The following is a 25,498-nucleotide window of genomic DNA, read 5'->3' on the forward strand; positions in this document are numbered from 1 at the left end:
TGAACAGTGTGGCAAGCATATGCCCAAGAATACTGGACAAAAAGTCCTGACCACCAGTTAGCAAAAGAGCTTCTGCTGCAAGAACTGTCACCATGAATATAGAGATAATGGAAACAAAATAAAAAAAACACCATTTTTACACAACAGAAAACTGAATGTTAACGCAGAAAAAAATTAAAGAAAATCTAATAAAATAAATGTATGAACCTTAAGGTAAAGAATGTTTATATAGACCATATACACAGAGTTGTATATACACACAGGCAGAATTAAAGCTAGCATACATTCACACATATAGAGTTAATTCTCATGTATATACATAGAGCTATATTGAACAGGAACTGAGTAAATAAGAGGAAGGAGAAAACCAGTGTGTGTTGAGCAGGACAAAACCGGCCTCTTCATCTCTGATTCACGTGTTGTAGCAAACTGTAAAGCTGTCGGTAAACAAGAAAGCAAATTTGTTATAAGTGTAAGAGGGAGAATCAGAAATCAGACCTGGTATGGTTGGAAGGGGCCTTTCTTGCCACAGGTGAGTGAGATCATGGTGTGAAGTGGGCATCCCTGACGGACTGACTAAACACGCCATAGGCAACAGAGTTAGTGCAGGAGGTTTGAGAGTGAAAGTGAAAGACCATGTAGGGGCAGGGACTTGGGAAAGGCAATCCCCAACTACATCAAAGATCGTGATGAAGCCAAATGACCTGCCTGTCTTTGACCTCAGTCAAGATGGTGCCTGACTACGTGATTGCCCTTATCAAATACGGCTCTGTCGCCATATGACCTGTCTGTCATTGACGTTAGTCAAGATGGCATCTGACCATGTGATCATGTTTTTTTTCCCCAAGACATATGGAACACATAAACTCAAACATTCAAAAGTCAGTCAGAAACACATTCATGTAGCCACATTCATCACACATTTCCATCCATCCATACGAAATAAATATTTTTAACAGAACAGACAAAACTTTCTGGGAAATGTCAGATGACCAGCATAAAAATCCAGAGGTAGGAATGTACAGGACTGCAGGGGTAGACTGAGAGACAGCAAGGTAGGAGAAAGCCGGGAAGGAGAAGAAGATAAGGGAGGCATCAAGAGGCAGGGGTGGAGCTGCAGCTGAGGGCAGGAATCCCTGGGCAGGGCTAGGCTCCGTGCAGTCCGCCCTGGAGCCATGAGTGGTGGCCGCAATGGCCTTGGGTGGGAGGGGTGGAGGAAGGAAGGGACAGGAATGCATTGCCCAAGAATTTCCCGTGAGTGAGGCAGAGGGCACAAACTGCTGAGAGATTCATCAAACACAGAGCAGGGACCAAAGGATGCTGAGGTCTGAGGCAAACAAAGAGCAGGGCCCCGAGGGCAGCTAAGCCTGAGGGACACGTGGTTGCTTGGTACCAAGATTTACGAACAGGGCCAAGAGGTGAGAGACCATGATTGACACAAGACAAATTCTCCCTTGTGGGACATAGCCAGAAGCGGGACTAACTGATTATGACAGTATTGAAGGGTCCAGAGATCTCAGCATGGCTCAGGCTGCCTGGAGGCAGGAGAAAATGCCAGGAGGGCCTCTGCTGAGTCATGAAGCACCAATGTTAAAATGGCACATGGCAGTCACAGCGGGTGAGAGCCACAGGAAAGACACACCATACAGGTGGCAGCCAAGGAGGCATGGTGGAAAGTTACTCACACCATGCAGACACGGCATCCATGTGGAAAGTTTTATTGGAGGGACTGGAGAAGGGAAAGGAGGGAGGGAGAGAGAGAGAGAGAGAGAGAGAGAGAGAGAGAGAGAGAGAGAGAGAGAGAGAGAGAGGAGAATAGGGAGAGAAGGAGGTGCACACTTCATGGGAATAAAGAGAGGGAGAGAGGAGAAGGAAGGAGAGAGAGCAAAGGGAGAGTTCTTCCTTAAAGGAATGTAGGATGGCATCAGGATACTGGGTGGGCCAGGGTATTACTGGCCAGGATTCCACGAAGTGGGTCTGAATGCTAACAGAGGCACATATGCAGCTTAGGGTGGGAACAGACAGAGACAGACAAAGAGAAGGGATCTGTTATGGGTGGAGCAGATGGATAGAACTCCAGAGTGCAAGAGAAGTTTATCAAGGAAACAGGGAGAGGGACAGAGCAAAGGTCATCTTGGAGCCCACATATGGGAGGCAGGTAGACAAACCATCAGAGAACATGGAGGGGAGAAGGGTGAAATGCCAGAGGCTCAGGGTCAGAGTGCCCAGATAAACGGGAGTCTGGAGGCACTGCAACCCTAACTAACAAAGCCTGGGTCGGGTGACACTGACACAGAGGGAAGGATGAGAGCACAGGACCCCAAAACGTGGATATACTGCAGCTAGACCATCTGTCCATATGGCAGCAGAAATTTTCAGTATCATGATGGATGTTAAAGTCAGGAGTTACCTCTAGTGGTCATCTGGAGTGATTATCAAGAACATACTGAAGCCAGGCCCGAGAGGACAAGAAAATTAGATGTTTTGGACATATGGTTTTGGAGAGGCCCATTTTGGATAAATTTTCTAGCAAACGGCCCAAGGGCATCTGAGGATCAAGCTTGTACCCACAGCCACCCATTACAAGCCTTTTTCCAGAGACTGACATGTACAGAATCATGTCCAGTGCTATAGTCTAAGGCTGAGAGCGCTGTGGGCACTGCCTGTGTGCAGAATGCCCCCTGCACAGAGGATCCATGGGACAAGGACTGCCCCTGCTCTGGAAACTGCCCATGGCTATCTGCCACTGGAGCAGCTTGGCAGGTACCCTGGTAATCTTTGACCCAGAAGGGGTCAAAGGCTTGGAAGAGGTCTTAGACCTCATATAGACTTTTTGTCTGTTTACCTGAGCCAAAAGTTGATCTGGTCTGGCAGAGGGTGGATTAAAAAGAAGAGTGGCTTCCCATGTGGTTAGGGAACCAGTGGGGAATGCTCAACTCTACCCAGGCTCAGCACCAAGATGATAGGTTTTTTGTTTCCCCACAGTAGATTTCTCTGTCCATGCAGTAAGCCAGATCAAGCCAAATTTAAAAGAGGGTCAGCTACTCTCAGGTAACTCTCCAGTCCCCCCAGAGGTGAGATGGGGGAGGAGGAAGAAAAACTCACATGGCCAGTCTAGAAATGGAAGCTTACATATACTGTAGGCACAGTCTTGAGCTTCAGAGACGGAGCCTGGACTTGTGGCAGTCCTTCTGACAGGGGCAGGGTTTAGAATGGGCAGAAGTGGGGCTGCCAGTCAGTAAACTGTCAGTGTGGGCTTCTGATAACAACTTAATCCAGGCCCTTTTCTCCAGCTCCTGCCAGTGTCTCATGAGCATTAGTCTGCATTGTATTTCCTCTATACTCATCAAAATTGTACTTGGACTGCTTTCTTATATCCATTTCTAAATTCCTTCATTACTGAAATTTAGAACCTATAGGGGATCTCAGTTTCCTGCTAAGATTTCAAGTGTCCTTGAAATGCTTTTATTTCTCATTTTATTTATGAAGCTTTCCACATTGGAACATGGAATATGGGGTGATATACATTTTCATTTTCAGACCATTGTCATTTATTTTTACTCAAAAGTAAACCCTCTCTTAGTTCCTTTGAGGTGAAAGCGTCCTCCCTTTCCTTTTTCAGCATCTGTGTCTGTCTCTACCTGCCCATGGCCCCATTACCTACATCCCTGCGTCAGGCCTTTTTCACAATCTACCTTATATGCAGTCTTTTGTATTTTCTGTCATTTAGAAGGTCATGTTGCATGTGTTCTCTGCTTGTAACACACCTGACTGTTCAAATATTGCATTTCAGATTGCATGCTGAATGTACCAGGAAGGAGTTGGAGGGAAATGCTTGCAGTAAATGCATCCCAAAAGGCTTAGCTGGTGAATCCTCTGCTGATTGCAAATGAGCTTAGTGTGCCATTGAAAGGAAAATAACATGATGCCCCTGACAAGGATGGCAGCCTTAATGCCCTGTAATTCTCTCTCCTTTCTGAAGCTGGAAAAATCCTCAGATTCATTTGAATCAGAAAAACCTCATTATGAGGACAAAGCAACTCTTCTAAAGAGCTTCCTACATTTAGGCCTCTATCCTTAAGCTGTTCAATCTTACTTTTTTAAACACTTCAGTTTTAATCAAAAGAGAGTGATTTTACAACCTTCCTCTGTACATCACCAGCCAAGGAAAGGGCCTTGACTTATTAATCCTTTTTACATTTTTAAAGACTTATTTTTATATTTAATAATGCACATAGGTATGGGGGCAGAACAGTATTTGCACATGGGGGAAGTGCCTGCCAAATTCAAAAGAGGGCATCAGATCTTATAGACCTGGAGCTATAGGCAGCTGTGAGCCACCCAAACCTAACTCAAGTAAGAGCTGTGTGCACTTTTAATTGCTGAGTGATCTCCACAGTTCATTAAAAAAAGGAACAAAATGTATAATAAAAACAACATCAAAAACAAAAGAGAAACAACAGCAAAAACCTGATACTAGTTGGTTGCCCAGTAAGATGCTGTCAGATAAACAAAATTATTTCTCTACATGGCATTTCTTTGAATTTCTGTATTATCAGAACTGCACCTATCGTTCACTAACATGAATGATAGTTTTGACAAATGAGAGCACACTGGATTGTTTTTCAGTGCTAAGTTTCCTAGACTGTAAATGAGTGATGCTCTGACTTCAATATGAGAAAAGATTGATTAGTTTTGAATGACAGGCTCAGTCCAGGAATATAACTGCACTTTTAGTTACTATAGCAGGAGCAGTTGGGCAAATATGTTGCCTTGGTTTTTCACATTCCTATAATTTCTGAGTTGCAATCAATACATTTGTTTTTTTTAGATAGATCTACTCTGTCCTTTTCTGTCTCTCTGTCTCTCTTTCTGCCTCTGTCTCTCTGTCTCTCTCTTTGTGTGTGTTTGTGTGCATAGGGGATTATCTTAGCAATTGATCTGTTGTTGAGGGTTCATTCACATTGTCACACAGTGCTAAGTATGTTTTGAAATTGACTTGGTTATATGTCTCTATCTTGTAATAAAACTCTCGAGAGCCTGCTTCCATGTTGGAACATGGAACCTGGGATGATAAAGCCCAATGTTTCCCAGGTAATGGTCATTCCAATTTGGAGCCAGAATGAACTATCTCTTATTCCTTTTGTGGTAAGAGCTGTGTTTGCATAGACAAGATTACATTCAATTTTCTTCATTACATCCCTGTCTTTGCTCTGGTACTATCACTTTATTCATGTATTTTTTTAAACTATTTTTTACTGATTCCTTGGGAATTTCACATCATGCACCCCAATACAACTCATTTCTCAGTCCCTCTGTATCTGTCCTTCACGTTTATAGCATCACCCCCCCAGACAAAAACATAAAAGGAAATAATAAAAATAAATTAAAAATAAAAATACAAAAAAGAATATTAATTAACAAACATTAAAAAACAAAACCAACACCAAAAATTAAACAACCACAACAAACCACTTCACTCCTCTGGAGGACCCTGGCCCCCGTTTTGGGTAGCTGTTGCCTTGCTTGCTGACCTTGACCTTGATGTCCTCCCTATGCTAACTCTCTGCCAGTTTCCACCCTCCTGAATGCGTAAGGGAAGTTCCTTGTTTGTGTATCCTGCATATTGGGCATTAACAGCTTAGATGCAAGATTGTAAAACATCAGTAGTGAACTTCTGCCCTCCGGGGTTCTCCCATTGTGCTGTAAGCCTGTATTTAAGGTTTCCTCCCTCTTTCAATAAATGGCATTTGGCATTCTGCTGAAGCGAATGATGCGGTCTCTCTTGTTTCTGTTTTTTGATGCATAACCCCTCACTCGGACATGGTGAACGGGTGGTGGTAGCACAGGTGTTACCGCTACACTCCTCCATCTTTCCTGCCTCTCCATTGTCTCTTCACTCATCTTAGTGGCATTGGGAGATGCTGTATATCATGAAGTATACCCCTTTTCTCAGTTTCACCTAAAAATGTTCATTGTGTAATATGTTGTTCATCAGGTTCAATACCTCTGGCTTCTAGTACACAATCAATACTGGATCTGCCTGGAAATTCCTCTCAGATATCCTGCTGTTATCCCGAGTCAGGGAGATCCTGTGGCTATAGTTCCTCAGGTCGAGTCCCTTCATGTTCTCCAGCAGGTCAAAGATGAGGTAGATGTTGGTGAGTGCCAACTCAGAGCTCTAGATGTGTGACTGAGTGCTGGCCAAGCAGGTCAGTCTGGGCCTTTGAACACACCCCTTCAGGTGAGGGGCAGAGTCAGCTCTCCCAGTCCCCAGGGCACAGGGTGGGCTCAGCTCTCTGGTGTGAGGACATGGCTCTCCCCCAGGTCAGTGAAGGGTGAGGCAAGCTTGGCATGGTCTCCTTCAACAGAAGGTTTGCATGGGCTCCTGTGCTAATAGAGACAACAAACATCAACACAGACCCCAGCTGCATCAGAAACATAGACACAGACATGGACAGCAGCAACAGCATGGGCCTAGATGTCACCATGGCTCCAGGTGGCAGTACAGGGCACCCCATCTGTATGGTCCTTGCACTAACTAGCATGACCCTCACCAACATGGCCACATGTAGTAACACAGATCACAGGAATCCTCATGGCCTTTGGTGGCAACTGGAGACATGTACATCACTGACCTTGGCTGAAGCAGGGACACAGACTCAGACATGGTCCCTGGCAGCAGCCCAGGTCCAGATATCACCATGACCCTTGGTGAAAAGTAGCCTTCCACGTCAGCCTGTTTCTCATTGCATTGGCCTCTCCAGATCTCCACAGGATACAAAACATTCTTCCTCTATCTCTTTCCCATACCTGACCATATATTTGCTCAACATCATAGTGCCTAACAGGTGCCAGGCAGATAGTTGTTTCTTTTACTGGCTCAGGGCAGGAAACCCCAGGCAGGCATGTGGGTGTCCGTCTCTTCTTCCCTCCCTCACTTCCTCCCTCACTTCCTCCCTCCCTCCCTCCCTCTCTCCCTCCCTCCCTCCCTCCCTCCCTCCCTCCCTCCCTCCCTTCCTTTCTTCTCTTCTTTTTTATAGAAAAATTACACATAATATGTTCTAATCACACCTTTTCCCTCCCCTAACTCCTCCCAGATCATCCCCAACTCCCCACATACCCAACTGCATGCTCTTTCTTTTTCTTTCTCTTTAGAAAGCAGCAAAAATAAACAAATGAAAAATCCAAATCAACCAAACAACAACAAAACAAGAAACATACTCTTTCTTTTCTCTCTCTCACCCACATATCCCCCCCCACATATATCATAATCATCATCATCAACAACAACAAAAAGCCCACAGTAATCAAAATATACAAGCAAAAAAAAGTATAGACAAATATCTTTGAATTTTTTTGTGTTGACCATCTACTCCTGGGCATGGAGCCCTATCTTGATGTGGTTAATACATCTAGTGAGACTCCATTTGTGAAAACTAATTTTTCATGGCAATTGGATGCCAATTGCAGATGGTTCCTTGGTTAGGGGGTGTGACCCTCAGTCCATTTCTTTTTCTTAGTGCCAGGACTCGGTCTGTTTTTAACCTGTGGCAGCTCTGTGCACCCTAGTACAGTCTTAGAAACTAGTACCCTGGAGTCATCCATCTCCTCTGACTCTTACAAGTTCTCTGCCTTCTTCTGTATAGCTCTTTGAGCCCTGAGGGGAGAGTTTGATGAAGACATTCCATTTGGAACATATTATTGCAAAGTCTCACACACTCTGCACATTGCCCAGATGTGGCTCTCTGTGTTAATTTACATCTTAAAAAGAGGAAGCTTCTCTGATGATACCTGAGCAAGACACTGATGTATGTGTATAGGGAGAAGTCATTTTTCTTGCTATAGCAGGACAATAGTGCTTAGGTTCTTTTAGTTTTTGAGTAGTCTCATAATCTATCCAGTCTCAGGTTTTTTTCATCTTAGCAGTGTCATGTCCATCTCAGGTCATGGGCTATAAATCTGGACAAAGAGTCCTTGGTTCCTTCTACAAAATCTGTGTCATTATTGTACAATCTTGCAGTCAGGTCAACATAGTAGACTGCAAGGTTTGTGGCCAGATTCCTAATTATCTTGCTCCTCTATTAGTGAGCAAAGTACCTTCTAGTATCATGAATTCTAGTTGGTTGGGGGTAAAGGCCCTAGTTAGGCTCCAGTTTTACTTTTCACATTCAATGAAATGTTGTGTCATCTTCAACAATGTGGCCTTGCTAAAATTTGTGAAGAGAAACCAATGGCTTTAGTAACATTCTGAGATGTTTGGGTGTTTCCTTGGTATCAAATGTTCATGTATTTACAAAGCTCTTTTTTGGTTTCCCTTTAGGATAAAGTTTGTTCTTCCTTATCCTGGCTCTCTATCGTGGGCTTATACACAGATAGCTTCTAGTATACCATATTACTGGGAAATCCTCAATAAGTCCTCTTTGACACTAAGATTAATGCCAAAAAAGAGTTCATTTTTTGATTCATTAGTAAATGTAATTTCTATGTCTTTATATGTAATACGATAGAAACCAAATGCACGTGTTAATCTCTACTCTTTGTTACTAATTAACTCTTTTATCTTGAGGTATCGACCTCTCTCAATATTGTTCAAGAGATACTTACAAAATACTGATTATAACACCCAATGCAAAGATACTTACAAAATACTGATTATAACACCCAATGATTATAAACACCTTACCAAGTGTCAATTAAAGTGCTATGATCTGATCTCAATAGTTATTAATTATTTTAAAGTCTTGTATATTTTAATTGGAAACAACTCTAAGTGACTCATCCACAAAGTCATCTATTTACTTCTAGAGTATTGAATTCAGTAGGACAAGTACATTTTGTGTCTCAGCTTTCAAGCACAGAAAAGCTTTTAAAGTATTATTCTCTACTCTCTATCCCATGTCTTTCCTCTAGTAATCTTTGCCATTAACTATAATCAATTTAGCATTCTACATTAATTTGTTATGGGGAAATTAATGTGACTGAACACAGATTCTGAAAATAGTGTACAACTACTGACTGTCCTGAAATTAGACACAAATAAATGATTGTCCAAAGCCAAACTCCAATATTTTGTGGGATATCCTAGACTTAAGGGGAGGAAAAAATCAGAGTCATCAAACACAGGGGATTCTGATATTCATGGACTGCTTAGTAAGGCATTGTTCTAACCCTTCCTAAGGGTCCAGCTGCTGTGCTGTTTTTAAACAGGCTTGGAAACACTGTTGTACCACTGAATGGTCTACAAGTAGCAGCTCCCTCTGGCAAATCAATCTCTAATGTTCTAGATATTTATAATGAAGCTAATTATTTGACAGTCATTAAAGGTGGAAAAGTCACTCAGGTTACTGGGTGTTACAGTGTTCAGAAATCTGGGTAAGAAAGATTTGTCTAGAGGAGCAAGAAATAATCAATTATTTATATCCACTTTGACCCAAAAAGGAATGGAGTATCTGCAATATACATTTTGATCAATAAAAGTATGAGAACATCAGATCTAGAGAAGTCTTCACATGGAGAATTAGGGACGGGATGGGCATCTCCTCTGTGAGCTGATATTTAAGCACAAAGCACTATGCTTCTCATGATGTGCTAATGAGGAAAAGTCTACCTGCTGACACCCCACTCTCACCCCATGAGGAAGCCATACTCTACAGAACCTTGCAATTTACTAGTGTCTGAGATATTTTCAACTGATTGTCACCAAGAAAAATGTATCAAGTCTAGTGGAGAAGAGTAGAGTAGACATGGTCAAAATAGATATTAAAGTTTACACTAAAAAATGTATTTTGAGGTTTACAAACCCAAAGTTATTCACTTTTAATTTTGTATTGTTTATAATTTAAGACAATAGTGATCACAATAATGAACTGAGTAGGTTAGAGTGAAAGTATAGTGTTTTTAGAACCAGTCTTTTCAAGAATAATTCAGTGTATAAAAACATTTGCTTATACAAGTCTGACTTCTATTTTTGAAAACCACATAAAAAAGCCATATGTGATAGCAGCTATGCATCTACAAGCCCAGAACTCCTATGACAAGATGGTAGATAGAGACAGGAAATTACAGTCATTTAAAAAGATTTTTCATGTGTCTCCTTTCTTTCCTCCCTCCAACAAGTCCCAGATACCCTCCATAAAATTCCTCCCATGTTCCCCATATTCTCTATTTAATGGTCCCCTTTTCTTTATTATTGTACATATTTATGAATGAATATGTATGCATGTACAAATACAAATATGAAGACATTCCATTTAGGACAGAGTGTTTCAAATCTTGCACTATCTTGCGTATTGTCTAGTTGTGAATCTCTGTGTCATTCCCCACCCACTGCAAGAGGAAGCTTCTCTGATTATGCATACACAACCTGGTAAGCTCATTTATGTTGGTAATGTGTATTTAAGGTCAAGTACTCTGTTTGGACAGGCAATGAAGTAGCCCATTCCTGCGAGAGGTTATGCCTCCTTCTCTCAGGGAGTCATTAGTTGCCTATAGTTCATTGTCTAGTAGTGGAAACCCATGAAATTTTCACATGAACATGTCCATTGATATTACCATTATTCCAGTCTTGTTTGTACAGAAATTTCTAAACAGGATGCTTTCATGGGTGATTCTCTGGTATTCTGGATCTCATATCTCTTTATCCTCCTCTTCTACAATATTCCCAGAGCTACAGGTGCAGATGTATCTGGTGAGTTTGGGGTCCCATGATCTGTTGATCTCTGCAGTGTGTCCAGATGTAGTTTTCTGTATTAGTCTCCATTAGTAGGATGCGTTTGTTATCTCAGGATTCCTGCAGAGAGATGTGATATGGAGACAGGAGAATTGACTAGAAACTCATGAACCTGCAAGCTTACAATATGCAGGATGGCCACAGAAACCCAGATACCATCCTCCACATGGTGGAAGGTGAGATACTAACTCCATCATGTTGTCCTCTGACCTCCACATACACACTGTTGCACAGGTAGGAAGACAGGCAGACACAGACACACAGACACATTTATGTATAAGTACATACATGTGCAGGCGCATGTGCTCGTGCATGTGCGTGCGCACGCGCGCACGCGCACACACACACTTAAAATGTACTAGGTCTTCCAATAGTATTTTCCTGTATTTGTATATTACCCAGAATCTTCTATGTTTCTATCTATCTATCTATCTATCTATCTATCTATCTATCTATCTATCTATCTATCTATCTATCTATCTATCATCTATCTATCTATCTATTTATCTATTTATTTGGAGCTGAGGACTGAACCCAGGGCCTTGTGCTTGCTAGGCAAGCGCTCTACCAATGAGCTAAATCCCCCAACCCCTGTAATCTTTTTAAAAGTTGTTTTTATACACACACACACATACAAACATGTGTGTTTGTGGGTGTGTGTGTGTACAATGAGCTTCATGTAATGCTAGTCTATGGTGTTATTATGTCAGTGCTGGGGATCTGAACTCAAGTCCTCACTGTCACCAGACAAGTGCATTATGATGTGAGTCTTTTCCTTAGCCAACTTCTATTTTTTCTTAAACATTACGTTCTAAAACTGTTTTATCCTTTTGTAAACAAAGATACAAATGTGTAATGTTGGCCAGTGGGAATAGCATATTACATTCAAAGTGTTTATGTCACCAAATATTCAATTAAAGGCAATTGTATAAAAATGATTTTTTTTCTTATACAGAAGATAGGACATATAGGGAACAAAAGAGTGAATATCAGGGAAAATGTATTTTTTTAATTTGGAAATAGATCTAATAGCCAATTTTATTAGGGTTTTTTAGCTTTCTTCCATAAGAGCATAAAGATGAAATAAAAGAATTTTATTCCTAGTTTTAGGGATATTAAACACCATTTGCTATAAATCACAGGGCATTAGTGACTAATGTTCAGTAATATCTTCCCCCGTGTCATATTTGGAGCAGAACTGATTTAAGTGAAGGTAAAATCATGAAGGATGTACAGTAATTACTGAACTTATTAGAAAAATAATTCAGTAGTCAGAGAATTATTTAGAACATTATTTCAAATTCTTTCCAGTCTCTTACATCCTGGGAGCAGAAGTGTGGAATCATTAGTACGTTCTCTATAAAGTTGATTAATTTTGATGGACAGGGCTAATTTTATGGTTACAAATTTAGTGGTGCCTCAAGTATTCTGTTTCAGTTGGGGATCTTGTCTGCATTGAATCTTCTTTTCCTCTACGAGTGAAGTTCCAAATTCCTTAGCTTCATCGTCATTTATCACTGAGCCACTTCCCTACACTGTCTGTCCTCACTTACTGCTTCTCATTCCCAATTCATGCCTAATCTTAATCATTTCTTCTGTCCAAATTGTCCTCTGCTTTCAATCATATTTCCTGAGCTCATGAAGAGATTTAATTCAATAATTTTATACAGTTCTGTATAAATAACCTTTCTCCACACATCCTCATTTACCGATGAAGGGCAGTAAGAAGTCACAGGTTGGAGAATTAAGAGAAACACAGTGGGTATTTTCAGCAGCAGTGATTGGGGTGGACTAGGTATGGAACATGTTTCTTTCTGAGGTGATGTGAACAAATATCTAATAACCATTGATCAAGCACGAGTGAAAAATTATTTTATCAAGTGTATCTTAGAGAAACAGCGAGTTTACTGAGATTATTTACCTCAGTGGTTCTCAACCTTCCTAATGATCTGATCCTTTAGCTTAGTTCCTCATGATTTGGTGACCCCCAACCATTAAATTATTTTCATTGTAACTTCATAACTGTAATTTGTTACTGTTTGAATCATAGTGAAAATATCTAATATACATGATCTCTGACATGCAACACAAAGGGTCATGACCCACAGGTTGAGAACTGCTGACTTACAGGAATGTGGAGAGTAGTTCTGTACAGAGTCATGGAAAACTTAAAGACATGACGGAAAAGTAATTCTATAAAAATGACTTTTCATTCTTATATGGAAGACAGGAAATATAGCAAATGAAAGACTTGCTATTAGAGAAACTGTATTTTAAAATTTGGAAATAGCTCTAACAAAGGCATTGCTGAAAAGCCCTCCCCATCCACATGGGTGATTAGTAATGTAACCTGCATCCCTAGAGCTCCCTGAACAACTTCTAAGCCACCTAAGGGAGGCAGGTCCTCTCCTTTGTAGTCCTTACTATTTATGTAACTTTGCAGAAAGCAACTATTGGTTTCAGGAGCTTTCTGGTTTTGCCCCCAAGAAAGGAGTGCTGTGGTTTGGAGCAAGTGCTTACTCAGTAACTGTCCGAGATTCGCACTGGGAAGTGTGTAGGACATCCACACAGGTAGCAGTGCTGCCCAGCCAGCAGAAATGAACAGGATTCAGTGGGAAGAAAACAAATACTCTTCAATTTCTGGACACTTCATCCTGAAATTCTTTAAGGACAGACTGCAGGGCTTGTATCCCACTTTCCGAGAAGAAAGGGAAAGGCAGATGAGAGTCTGTGATCTAAGAGTAAGCCGATCTATAAGGCATAATCAAAAGGTTAGTAAAAAGTGTAGTAGGGATCCCTTCTGAATTTGGAAAAACAACACTAATATCTAATAGAAACTCAAAAGTAAAAATAATGACACAAGTAAACTCAAAGGACACACACTGTATATTACACATAAAATAAAGTTGCCAGCTATGGTTATGGCACAATTGGTAAGAGTGCTTGCCTGGCATGGACAAGACCTTGGCTTTGACCCTTAGTACCATATAAACCAGGAGTAATGGTGATGCCTGTTATCCCAGTTCTCGAGATAGAAGCAGAAGCAGGAAGATTAGGAGTTCAAGATCACCCTTAGCTAGAAGGTGAGTTGGAAGTCAGCTTGGGTTATATTAACTGCATTTCAAGGAGAAAAAGAAAAAGAAAAGTTATGACTTAGAAAGAATTGAATATGTTATGACGACTGACTTTAGAAGAGAAAGGAAGGGATGTGACTAATTTTCTCCACTAAAGCATTATTAATACAGTCCTCTACACTTAACCACACATTGTACAAACTGGTAGAGAGCATTTTGCAAACACTAAAGTGCACTTTTGGGGAGGAGGGGTACAACAGAAATAAGTCCTCCCAAAGGACCAGAAGTTAAGTGTTAAGTATCCCAAAAGCCAAGCCGAGCACAGACAAGGAAAGAGAAGCCACTGAACATTCAGGACCTGTGTGTTTCAAAGCCCATTTCAGTTAATCCTCTTCAAGCCTGAAGAAAGCCAAGATGCTCATTTCTCTAAGACTAATGTAGGGATTTCTTTAATGGCTTGACAGAATGCATAAATGGATTAGCAGCCTGGAGTCTTGTACATTTTTAATATTTTAGAAACTTAGTACCTTAGACGAAATGGCCAAAGTTCTTGAAAACCACAGCTTAAAAAATTGACTCAGATGAGAGACCCAGCCTTCCCTCTATTTCATATACAGATAACACAACCTTTCTTTTCTTTTACTATATTACAAAATCAATCTCTTTGTTGGATAAAGACTTTACCTAAGTTGTTATTAGTGTATTAGTAAGCATTTATTAGTGTATAATTATCTATACATAATACTGTGCTTCATTAGGACATGATACTTTCATGTGTGTATGTAATGTATAATGATCATATTTTTCCTGATTATCATTTTTTTTGTCCTCCTAACCCCATTCTTCCCCTAGTCTACCTCAGTCTTTCTGTCTTTCAGGTCTGTTTGCTTGTTGTTGTTGTTGTAGTTCTTTGTTTGTTTCATTTTGTTTTGTGTTTTGTTCTTGTTTTTGTTTTCCTTTTTATTGGGTTTCATTAGTGTGTTCATAGGCAAGTGTGGGAATGTTTACAAGAGATTATCCACCTTACCATGGACTATAACACTGAAGAAAATTTTTTCTTCCTCTTGATCAACTGTTATCTGTACATAATTCCTTAGGAAGGGGCAGATATCATGTCTGAGTCAGTTTTATATGTAGTACTCTGGATGGACTTTGTCTATTTCATCTAAGTTACTGACCTATTAGAAACATACATGTATATAATGATATTCTGAGATCTACTTAATATACTATCTTATCTCTTACACATACACATTTCAGAGAATGTCTTTATTACATGTTTGTTATCACCTGAATGTATTCCCAAAAAATTTATGTCCTAAATCTTAAATGCTAATGAGACAGGGGAAAAAGATGGAGATTTGGGGATGTGGGGAATGAGGATATCCTATCTTCCATAAATGAAAAATAAATTATATTATTTTAAAATTACTCACTGTCAGGTACTTTGTTATAGTAGTATAAGTGGATAAAAATGTCTTTACTGCCACTTACTGGTGTCTTTGAATTTAAAATCATTTTCTAGGACTTGAGAATTTAGCTCAATGATTGACCTATTGCCTAATAAGCCACAAGGCCCTAGAGATAGCAGCATGGCTCAAAAAGAGAAAATATTAATAAATATTTCTGGGAAATATAATTATTTCCTAGCAAAAACTTGAGTAAGTACACGTACAAAAAATCTTTTTGTATTAAGTAGATTCTCATCACACATTACAATAAATTACATTCCTTGATAGAATAAGAATCACACCAGCTTCCAAGTCTTTGTTTACTTTGTGCATGATAAAATATTCTTCCCAAAAGCAAATTAAAGGAGGAAGGGTTTTATTTGGCTTATACTTTTAGGTTATGGCCCATCATTGAGGGGAATCAGTACAGGAACTCAGTACGAAACTTATAGGAACACCATGTGGTAGCTTACTTTCAGGTTCATGCTTAGTAGCTTTCTTATACATCCAAGACCGCTTTATCAGTGATGGTGTTGCACACAGTGAACTGGACCCTCCCACATCAGTTAACAATTAAAACAATCCCCCACAGACATACCCACAGAAGGTCAATCTGATCTGGGTAATCCCCTAATCGACTCTCCATTGTTGGACCATCGGTCAATCTGTGTTCATTGTAGCAATTATATACTAAACTATATAAACTTGGCAGTTAGAGATTATTAGGAAATATGTGATCTCGGGGTCCTCAGGAATTAAATATCACTCAAATTCCACAAAAATTCTAATTATTAAGGATAAACATACATCCCATCATGTCAAGTATAAATGTGCTCAGTCAATTTTACTTGATCATAAGATTCATAGGATGCCCATTTTCTGGTCTGATTGTTTCAGTCTATGGGATATATCAGAAACATGAACAAGGTTCAAGGAGTTTATAGAAAACTGTAATTCAGAGAGACTGCTAGGACTGCAGATGTCCAGGAAGGAATTAAGATGTTCTAAGGAGACATTTTTGTCCTCTCTTTTGCCTTTGGAGTATTGAAATGTATTCCAGACACTGGAATTTCCCTGGGAGTCTAATGCTAGAGATGTAATGGGCTGAAACCTTGTGTTTGGAATTAGCCAAGGAGAAAGTTGTGTCTTAGAAAATGATTTCCAAAATTATTTTCTTCTCAGATGGCCTAACAGGAGATACTGGATCCCAGGCAATGATGATGCTCAGGACCAGTCATTTGACCAGGACAGTAGCTATTTCCACTTCTTAATTTAAACCCAAGCCTTGACATCTCTCTGAAGTTTGTACTTGAAGAATTTACTTGTCGTCTTTGATCTTCCTAATGTGGTCAAATCTTCTACTTTTCACTGATACTTGTTTAATAGGCTTATTGAGATATGTGTCTGAACCTGGCTTGTTAGGGAGTTACTGTGGCTCAGGATCTGACTCTAATAACTCTCGTCATAAGATGGGATGAAACACGGACTTAGTTCTACACAAACAAGAGGCAACAGTGGAGAAGATAAAGAAAATGAAATTCATTGGAAGCAGCAAAGGATTTTTTCGAAATGGAGTGGCTGATGAGGTCCTAGTCAGGATCTGTTATAGACGTGAGTAGAGAGTAGTTGCAGATTAAATTCTCTTATTTGTATTTTCTCTCAGTATGTGAACAGATAAGGACACCAGAGATTTAAATTTCCCAGTAGAAATGACTACAAAAAACTTAGAAAAGGTTTTGTATGGAAAGCTGAAATAATGACAAGAAAACAGACAAGATTGTAATTTGACCCAAATGTGCATAATTGAAGATCCCAGAAATATTATGGTTTCCTTTTGCTAGATTACACTACTTGGTCAAGACTGAGGAAATGGTGTAGATGCCACCAAAATGGAATACATGTTCCTAGCCATTGAGTTCTACATACAGATTCATACAGCTTGTGAGTAGAGCACAGACGGAGGTAGTGTGTCAAAAGCTTAGATAGACCTATGTACAAAGCCAATGCACTGTGACTCTCCTTTAGGCATTCATAATTTCATTCATCTTTTTTTGTTTGTTTTTTTGTTTTTTGTTTTTGTTTTTTCGAGACAGGGTTTCTCTGTGTAGCTTTGCGCCTTTCCTGGCACTCACTTGGTAGCCCAGGCTGGCCTCGAACTCACAGAGATCCGCCTGCCTCCGCCTCCCGAGTGCTGGGATTAAAGGCGTGCGCCACCAACGCCCGGCATAAAATATGTATTTATTTCTTTATTTTTTTATTTTTATTTTTTTGTTTTTCAAGACAGGGTTTCTCTGTGTGGCTTTGTGCTTTTCCTGGATCTCGCTCTGTAGACCAGGCTGGCCTCGAACTCTCAGAGATCCGCCTGGCTCTCCCTCCCGAGTGCTGGGATTAAAGGCATGCACTACCACCGCCCTCATTCATCTTTTTAAATAAAGGGTCCTCAGAGTTGTAAGTTGTGGGAAGGTAAATGGACATAGATGACCTTTCCTTCATTCCATACCCTTCATGTTTGTGTCTAATATATTTTAAAAGTCCTGAGTATTTCCAGTATAGTTAGCATGTCAAATACATGCAAAATATTGAGGGAAAGAATTAGATGAGAATTTGTGGTATATATTTTGATGATGTGCAAGCAATCTTTGTTCAAGACACACAGGGTTTGTTTAATGAATATCTCAAATTTATGAATGAACAACATTATAACATGAGAGACATTTTCTCCAATGCTTGTGCTTTCTGACTCCACGTATGTAACATCATGAACCAGTGTCAGCTGCAGTCATTCCTTTTCTCTGCTACAGGTGCCAATTGCTCATGACTTCAATAGAGATGTCTACCACAGGCTCACATGTTTTAACATTTGGTCCCTAGGTGGCCATGCCATGTGGGAAGACTGTGAAAGCTTGGGGAGTGAATTTCTAGGGGCACTCCCTGAGACTCTGGAACATCAGCCTGCTCTGTTCATATTCTGCTTCCTGACTGGGGATGCAATGTGACCAGCCAGTTCCCATTTATTGTCATGCCATGCCTTTCTGCCTCGAAGTATGAATGCAAATAAACCATTCTTCTCTTAAGCTGCTTCTTGTCAGGTACTTTGTTACAGCAATAAGAAGAGCAGCTAGAACAACATTGCTCCAGACCTTTCTTACCAAATTTCTTTGGTTACCTTATTCCCGTTGTTGCTTAGTGCTAAGTGCTAAGTGCTGTTACTACCTGTGATAGATTGGGTAAGAAGAATTCCACCATGGTTCCATGGCTTGAAAACATGGTTCCCAGTTGGTGGGGGTGTTTGTAGTGGTTTAGGTGGTATAGTCTTGCTGGAGGAAGTGTGTCACTGTGGACAGGCTTTGAAATTATAAAGCCTCACTCTAATTGCAGTTATCAATCTCTGCTTTATGCTGTCTTTTGACAATGTGAGCTCTTATATTTCTACTACTGCTGCCATGCTGATCTTATAACAACTCTCCATGATGGGTTATTATTATTCTGGATTCTTAAGCCCTAGTTAACTATTTCTTCTATAAATTGCCTTGCTCATATCACAGCAACAGAAAAGCAGCTAATACACTTGTCTTCTAGAATTGTCATAGTCAATCGTACCATGAATATAGTACTTAAAAACTGACTTTTGCAGTAGTACTGAACAATTAGGAATGTCCATTCCTAAGATGTATTGATACTCTCCACCTCTACCGCATTCTTGAAACCACAATGAAGTGATTAACCTTGTATATCCTGGAGAATATAGTCAGAAGGTGAGTTATTATTCACAATATAATGAACAAATTTTGGCATGACTCTCCTTTCGAATCTTTTGGCTAACATTTGAGTTGTGCCCAGGTATCTCTGGCAGTTCTACTTCAATGACCTAAATAACTGTTTTACTGTTTACTAAAGAGTGACTATAACCATAGAAAGTTCTTAGGACCTGTCCTATTTGCTTTCCATTACTGTGATAAACATCATAACCACAAGAAACCTGGAGAAGAAAGGTTTTACTTTATCTTATACTTCTTTGTGACAATCTATCATTGTGGGAAGCCAAGGCAGGAACTCAAGTAGGAACTTGGAGGCAGGAACTAAAGCAGAGGACATGGAAGAATGGTGCTGATTGATTTGCTTCTAGACCTTACTACATCAATCAATAATTGAAAAACATGCTTCCACAGATTTGTCTAAGAGCCAGTCTGATGGGGACATTTTTTAACTATGGTTCCCTCCTCCCAGATGATCATAGTTTATGGTACATTAATGAATATGACCAAGATCCACATGTCCTTCTCAGACTTCATTCTGATCCTCAGTAAATGCTTTAATGAACACTTCCTAACTGGTTCTGGCAACCCACCCCACTGAATTATTAAAAGACTTCAAATTCTTCTCTCTATAATGGTGGTGAATATGAGCTTTCAACTTGACAAAATTTAAAATCATCTCTTAGATAAGCTTCAGGGTATATTTGTAAGGGAGTTCCTAGATAAAGTTAACCAAGATAAGAAGAACCACTCTAAATGTGGGCAGTGCCATTCCATAGCCTGGATTCACAGAATAAACAAAAATTAGAAGGCAAGCTCACCAGCACCATTCATATCTCTGTTTCCTGACTGTGGGTACAATGTGACCAGCAGCCTATTTATTTCTCTTGCCAACTGTGGTGATGTATTGTGTCCCCCAAAATTCTGTGTCTCTCAATAAAATAAAACTTGCCTGCAGATCAGAGGAAAAAGCCAGCCACTATATGGAAGTTAGGCAATGATAGCACATGCCTTTAATCCTATCATTTGGCAGTAAGGGGCCTGTCTGGATCCTTGTGAGTTCAAGGCCACACTGGGAACAGAGCCTTAAATTCCAACACTAGTTAACCATGAATGTCTGGAGGGCTTTATAGACAGGCAGGAAGTGACAGAGCTGGACAGGAAGAGGAAGTGATGTAGCTGGTCTGAAAGAGCAAATGAGAGAACAGAACAGAAAGGCAATAGGTGTGGGTAGACACACCTTTGTCCTTGGAAGCTGCAGAGTTGGTGAGGCGAGGTTAGCCGTGGCTTTCCCTATTTCCCTGATCTCTCAGGTTTTCACCCCAAAACTGGCTCTGTGTTTTTTATTTAATAAGATCATTTAGAAATTTTTCTACAGCCATCGTTTCTCCACCATGATAGATGATACTCTCAAACTGTGAGCCAACAATCACAGCACAAAGAAACTTGCTCAACCATGTTCACAGCAGAGCTATTCATAATACCCAGAACCTAGAAACAACCAAGATGCCCCTCAACCAAAGAATGGAAAAAAAAATTGGTACTTTTACACAATGGAACTCAGCCATAAACAGCAATGACATCATGAAATTCCCAGGACTCAAAGCATGGGGAAGAGCTCAGTCCTGGTTTTATTTGATGTGTCATGCTTTTTTGTCTCCTATTGGAGGCCTGCCCCTTTCTGAATGGAGAAGGGGAAAGAGTGGATGGGAAAGGTAGATGAGAGGTGGGAGGAGGGAATGAGTGGAGAGGAGGGAAGAGAAACTGTGGTCTGTATGTAAAATAAATGAAAAATGTAATTAAAAAAATCAAAAAATACTATGAGCCAAAAGAAATCCTTTCTTCCTTAAATTCCTTTCATCAAGTCATTTTTGCAGCACCAGAAAATTTGAGTAACATAATCTCCAATTTCTTGCCACTATGTAATAGCATGGATTCAGGTCCTTTGGCCTGTAAGTTCTCTTGGAACAGTTCTTATCCTTGAGCATTTGGGAGAGTGGAGGCAAAATTTGGGTATTGTTCTGGAAGTAATGATGGATCCCTAGAGTTAGTCACACAGGGACCAAGTTGGGTCCCTGCATCTTTTGTGAGGTATCCACCAGAGCAGACCATTTGGATAAAAGTTCAAGCCAAGAGAAAGTCTTTCCTGGCTGGTAACTACAATGGGTGTTTGGGACCCAACTATAGTCCTGTTCCTTCTTCAGGGTGAATTTTTAAGTATGAAAATACATCCTGGACCGACACACCTCAGCTAGTAAAAACAGTTAGCAAGAAGCAGGACTGTAGAAGCCAAAAAGCAAGGTTAGGACATTTAGGGACATTCCCAGAATTATGGGTTTGATGAATTAGAAATATTGTTTTCATTTTGGCAGGTGGTCCTGCCTACATGCTGGCTTTATGGCTTTATGGCTGTGGGGATGAGCCATCTCTCTACATAGAATTCATCATGGACATGAATCATGGCAAATGCATAATGACTATCCATATATAGTGATGGCTTTGGCCTTCCCCTAGTGAAGTGTCTAGGTTGATGCTAGAATCTCAGCCCCTTGTGCTGAAGTCCCTTGGCTCAGAGACTCGGTCCATACCATCATGCCAAGGAGACGTCTGTGGCTCCAGTGTACCTGCTTTCATCTTGAACAGAACTGCTCCCAGCAGTCCTGATCATCTGCAAATAGTGTGTAGGTGTGTCACACCAGTCCATCTGTCTGGCAGACAGAAACCTTTTCTATGGGGCCTTCACAGGGGCCTGGGCACCTTTGGGAGCCTGAGCTGGAGCTGAGGCCTCTGCCTTGGTTTGAGCCTTGGGCTTTGGTTGGCAGAGCCTACGACCCCTGGCCATGTAGCTTCTAATCTGCTTCCCGAGCGTGGGGTGAGCGATGAAAGCGAGACAGCTGAACTTTTTTGAAGAAAATGAAAAGGGAAGTGCTGTAGATATCTGTATGCTGTGAATGTGTTGCTATGATTGATTGATAAATAAAATGCTGATTAGATAGTAGCCAGGCAGGAAGTATAGGTGGGATAAAGAAAGAGGAGAATTCTGGGAAGTGCAAGGCTGAGTCAGGAGATGCCAGCCCACCATCCAGGGAGCAGCATGTAACAGGCACACTGGTAAAGCCACAGAACATATGGCAACATATAGATTAACAGAAATGGGCTGAGTTTAAGTGTAAGAGCTAGTCAGTGGTAGGCGTAAGCTAATGGCTGAGCAGTTTTAAATAATACTAGCCTGTGTCTGTTTATTTGAGTCTGAGTGGCCGCAGGCGCAGGCGGGACTGGAGATAACTCCAGCTACAGATGGGACCCATACTATGCAAGGGGAAAGAAAACCAAGAACAGCAATGAAAGTTATACTGGAATGCTAACTTAGCAAACCAACCTCAGTTTGAAATAATTAATCAAGAAATGCTGCATAGAGGACAGAGACAGAAAGAGTAGGATGGGAGAAAAGAGTATATAGGATGACCGATTCAAATTATACTTACACACTTATGTCATAATAGAAACAATTGTGTATATTTTTTCAGATTAAAATTGTGTGTGTGTGTGTGTGTGTGTGTGTGTGTGTGTGTGTGTGTGTTAAGCAGAAGAAAACATCAGATCCCCTGGTGCTGGAGTTACAGGTGGTTGTGAGCCACCTGGCATAGTAGTAGAAACCAATATCTGGACTTCTGCAAGAACAGTTTGAGCTCCAAGTAGGCAATCTCTCCAGACCCCTATTCTGCATGTTTAATATGTGCTAAAAACATTAAAAATAAATGCCTCATTGAGTTTACATTATTGAAGTTAGACCCAGTGGTATCTGGGGCATGAAATTCTCAGTAGAAAAAGTAGTTACAGGAATTTAGGCATTTCTGAGCAACAGAAAGGGGAAGAATATGGTTGTAGAAGGATTAAATAGAGAAAATTGACTTAGTAGATGTATTTGGTGAAGGAGAAGGTCAAGAGGGGCTGATAAAGTCTGAGTTGGCTTACAGAGTAAAAAAAAATGGTGGTTTAAATTTTAAGGTGAGACTGAAGAGATGGCCCAGTGGATAAAGAGGTTGTAGCACAAGTTAAAGGCCCCAAGTTTAGATTTCCAGCACCCACATACATGCATGTATCTGCAACCACAGCACTGGAGTGAGGAAGGAGTGAATACAAAGTGATTCCTGGAATTCCAAGGCTAGCTAGTCTCAGCCACTCACATACTGAGCTCCAGCTTCCATGAAAGACCTCACCCCAGACAATGAGATGGCTCAGCAGGTGAGAGTGCTCTGTGCTCCAGCCTGGTAATGTGAGTTTACCCCTGGAATTTACACGACAGATGAGAGCAAACCTCCTCAGTTCTTCTCTGGACTCCACAAACACACTATGGCACACGCATGTGCACACACACAAACAAGGAGATAAATGTAGTTAATATACTTTCATAGGTAAGCACACCCAAACATAGGCAAACACCACACAAGCATACACACACATACACACACACACACACACACACACGTACACACAAACACACACACACGTACACACACATGTACACACACACACACACACACACACACACACACACACACGACACATGACACACGACACAGAAGAGGAGGAGGAGAATTTTGCAAGGACCAAGAAAAGTGATCCAGATGGTTGCATGCTTGCCTAGCACGCGCAAAGTTCTAGTTCACTACGAACACCCTATAAAACCTGACATAATGACACATGCCATTATCTCAACATTCAGAAGAATGGATGAATGAGAATCAGAAGTTCAAGATCAACCCTGACTGCATTAGGTAATATCAAGGCCACCTTGCACTACATGAGAACCTATCTGAAAAACAACAAGCAAACAAACAAACATACAAAAACAGTTGTTGTTATATCAAGTTCAAAATGTTTGTCAGGGAATACATTTTGGGTTGTTCAGAGAAAAGCCTGAGACAGAAATATGAACTTAGGAGAAAGTGGAATTTATGCCATAAGAAGGAATACTATCAAAAAAGAAAGAAATAAAGTATGGGCTGAACCCTGGAGGATGGAAACATTGAGGTTGAATAGGAAAAGGAAACATCAGGAAAATGAGATGGACTTGAAAGTGCAGTAATTTGAAATTAGCCCTCCAGAGAAGCTCAACCAATGGAGCAGGGAATATATGTTGAACACATACCATTAGAGGTCAGTGTGCTCAGAGCTCTGGGGATACAAGGATGGGGAACTATTCTTTCTTTTTAGAGATGTATAGCCAAATTTGGAAATGGATGGACAGAGAGACATGCATACACACATAAAGAGGAACTTTAAGTGAGGAAAATATGTCCACATTTTAGCAGCATGTACAGTAAATTTAAAGAATGTCAGTGCTGTATTCTGATTATCTCAAATTCACACACTGTCTTTTAACATGAATCTATATTACATCTCTACTTAGTTATTATGAGGTGTGTGTGTGAGAGAGAAAGAGAGAGAGAGAGAGAGAGAGAGAGAGAGAGAGAGAGAGAGAGAGAGAGAGAGAGAGAGAGAGAGAGTAGGGAAATGCCATAATTTGTGTACGGAGGTCAGAGGACAACTTGAAGACTTGGTTCTCCCCTATAATATAGATCCTGAGGATTGAGCTCAGGTCATCAGTTTTGGTGACCCATTAAGCATCATACTGGCCTCACATATTACATTTTAATGGCCAATATGAAGGCACTCCAATATGACCTATTGAAGAGAGGATTAAGTTATTATGGAAAAACTATCTTGAAAGGACTAATGTCTGGATGATGGAGGCTGAAGGTAGCAACATAATGTCTCACGCTTTTCTGTCCTTTCTGTCCTGTCAGGACCCAGCATCTATCTGTTTCTAAGATTCCGTGTTCAAGGCACAGAGAATGAACTCTCACCAGATGATGAGTTAGGCCGTTCCTTGATTGTGTACTTCCCAGCCTCTATGAATGAATATTGTGGTTTGAATGTGAATCATCCTCCACAGGTTCCTATGTTTAAACATTTAGTCCTTACCATGTGGTGCTATTTGGCCATGTTGCAGAATCTTTAGGAGTGTGGAGCCTGGAGGTTTTCTATAGAGCTCTACTTCCTGCTCACTATTTCCTGACTGAAGACTGATACAGGCTGTCTTCCTCTTCTACCACCATTCTCTTCCCTCCGTCTTCCATATCTTTCCCTCTGTGATGGACTTATCCCTTCAAACTTTGAGCCAGACCAAACCCTTCTATTGCTGGAGATTTCCTGTCCCACAGCCACTCTCAAATAAACACACTGATCCTTAATATTAATTATACATGCTCATCTAATAGCCCAGGTTTATTACTAACTCTTATGTTTTAAGTCAATTCATATTATTTAAGCTCTGCCACATGGGGGTACCTTTATTAACATGGCACATTCATCTCCTGCTCCCTCTGTGTCTGGCTTATGACTCCTCACTCCACCCTTTCTTATCCCATCATTCTCAATTTGGCTTTCCAGCCTAACTTTATCCTGTTCACCTTTTGGCTA

This window comes from Peromyscus maniculatus, chromosome 11 (genome assembly GCF_049852395.1).
Source record: "Peromyscus maniculatus bairdii isolate BWxNUB_F1_BW_parent chromosome 11, HU_Pman_BW_mat_3.1, whole genome shotgun sequence".
Taxonomy (NCBI): Eukaryota; Metazoa; Chordata; class Mammalia; order Rodentia; family Cricetidae; genus Peromyscus; species Peromyscus maniculatus.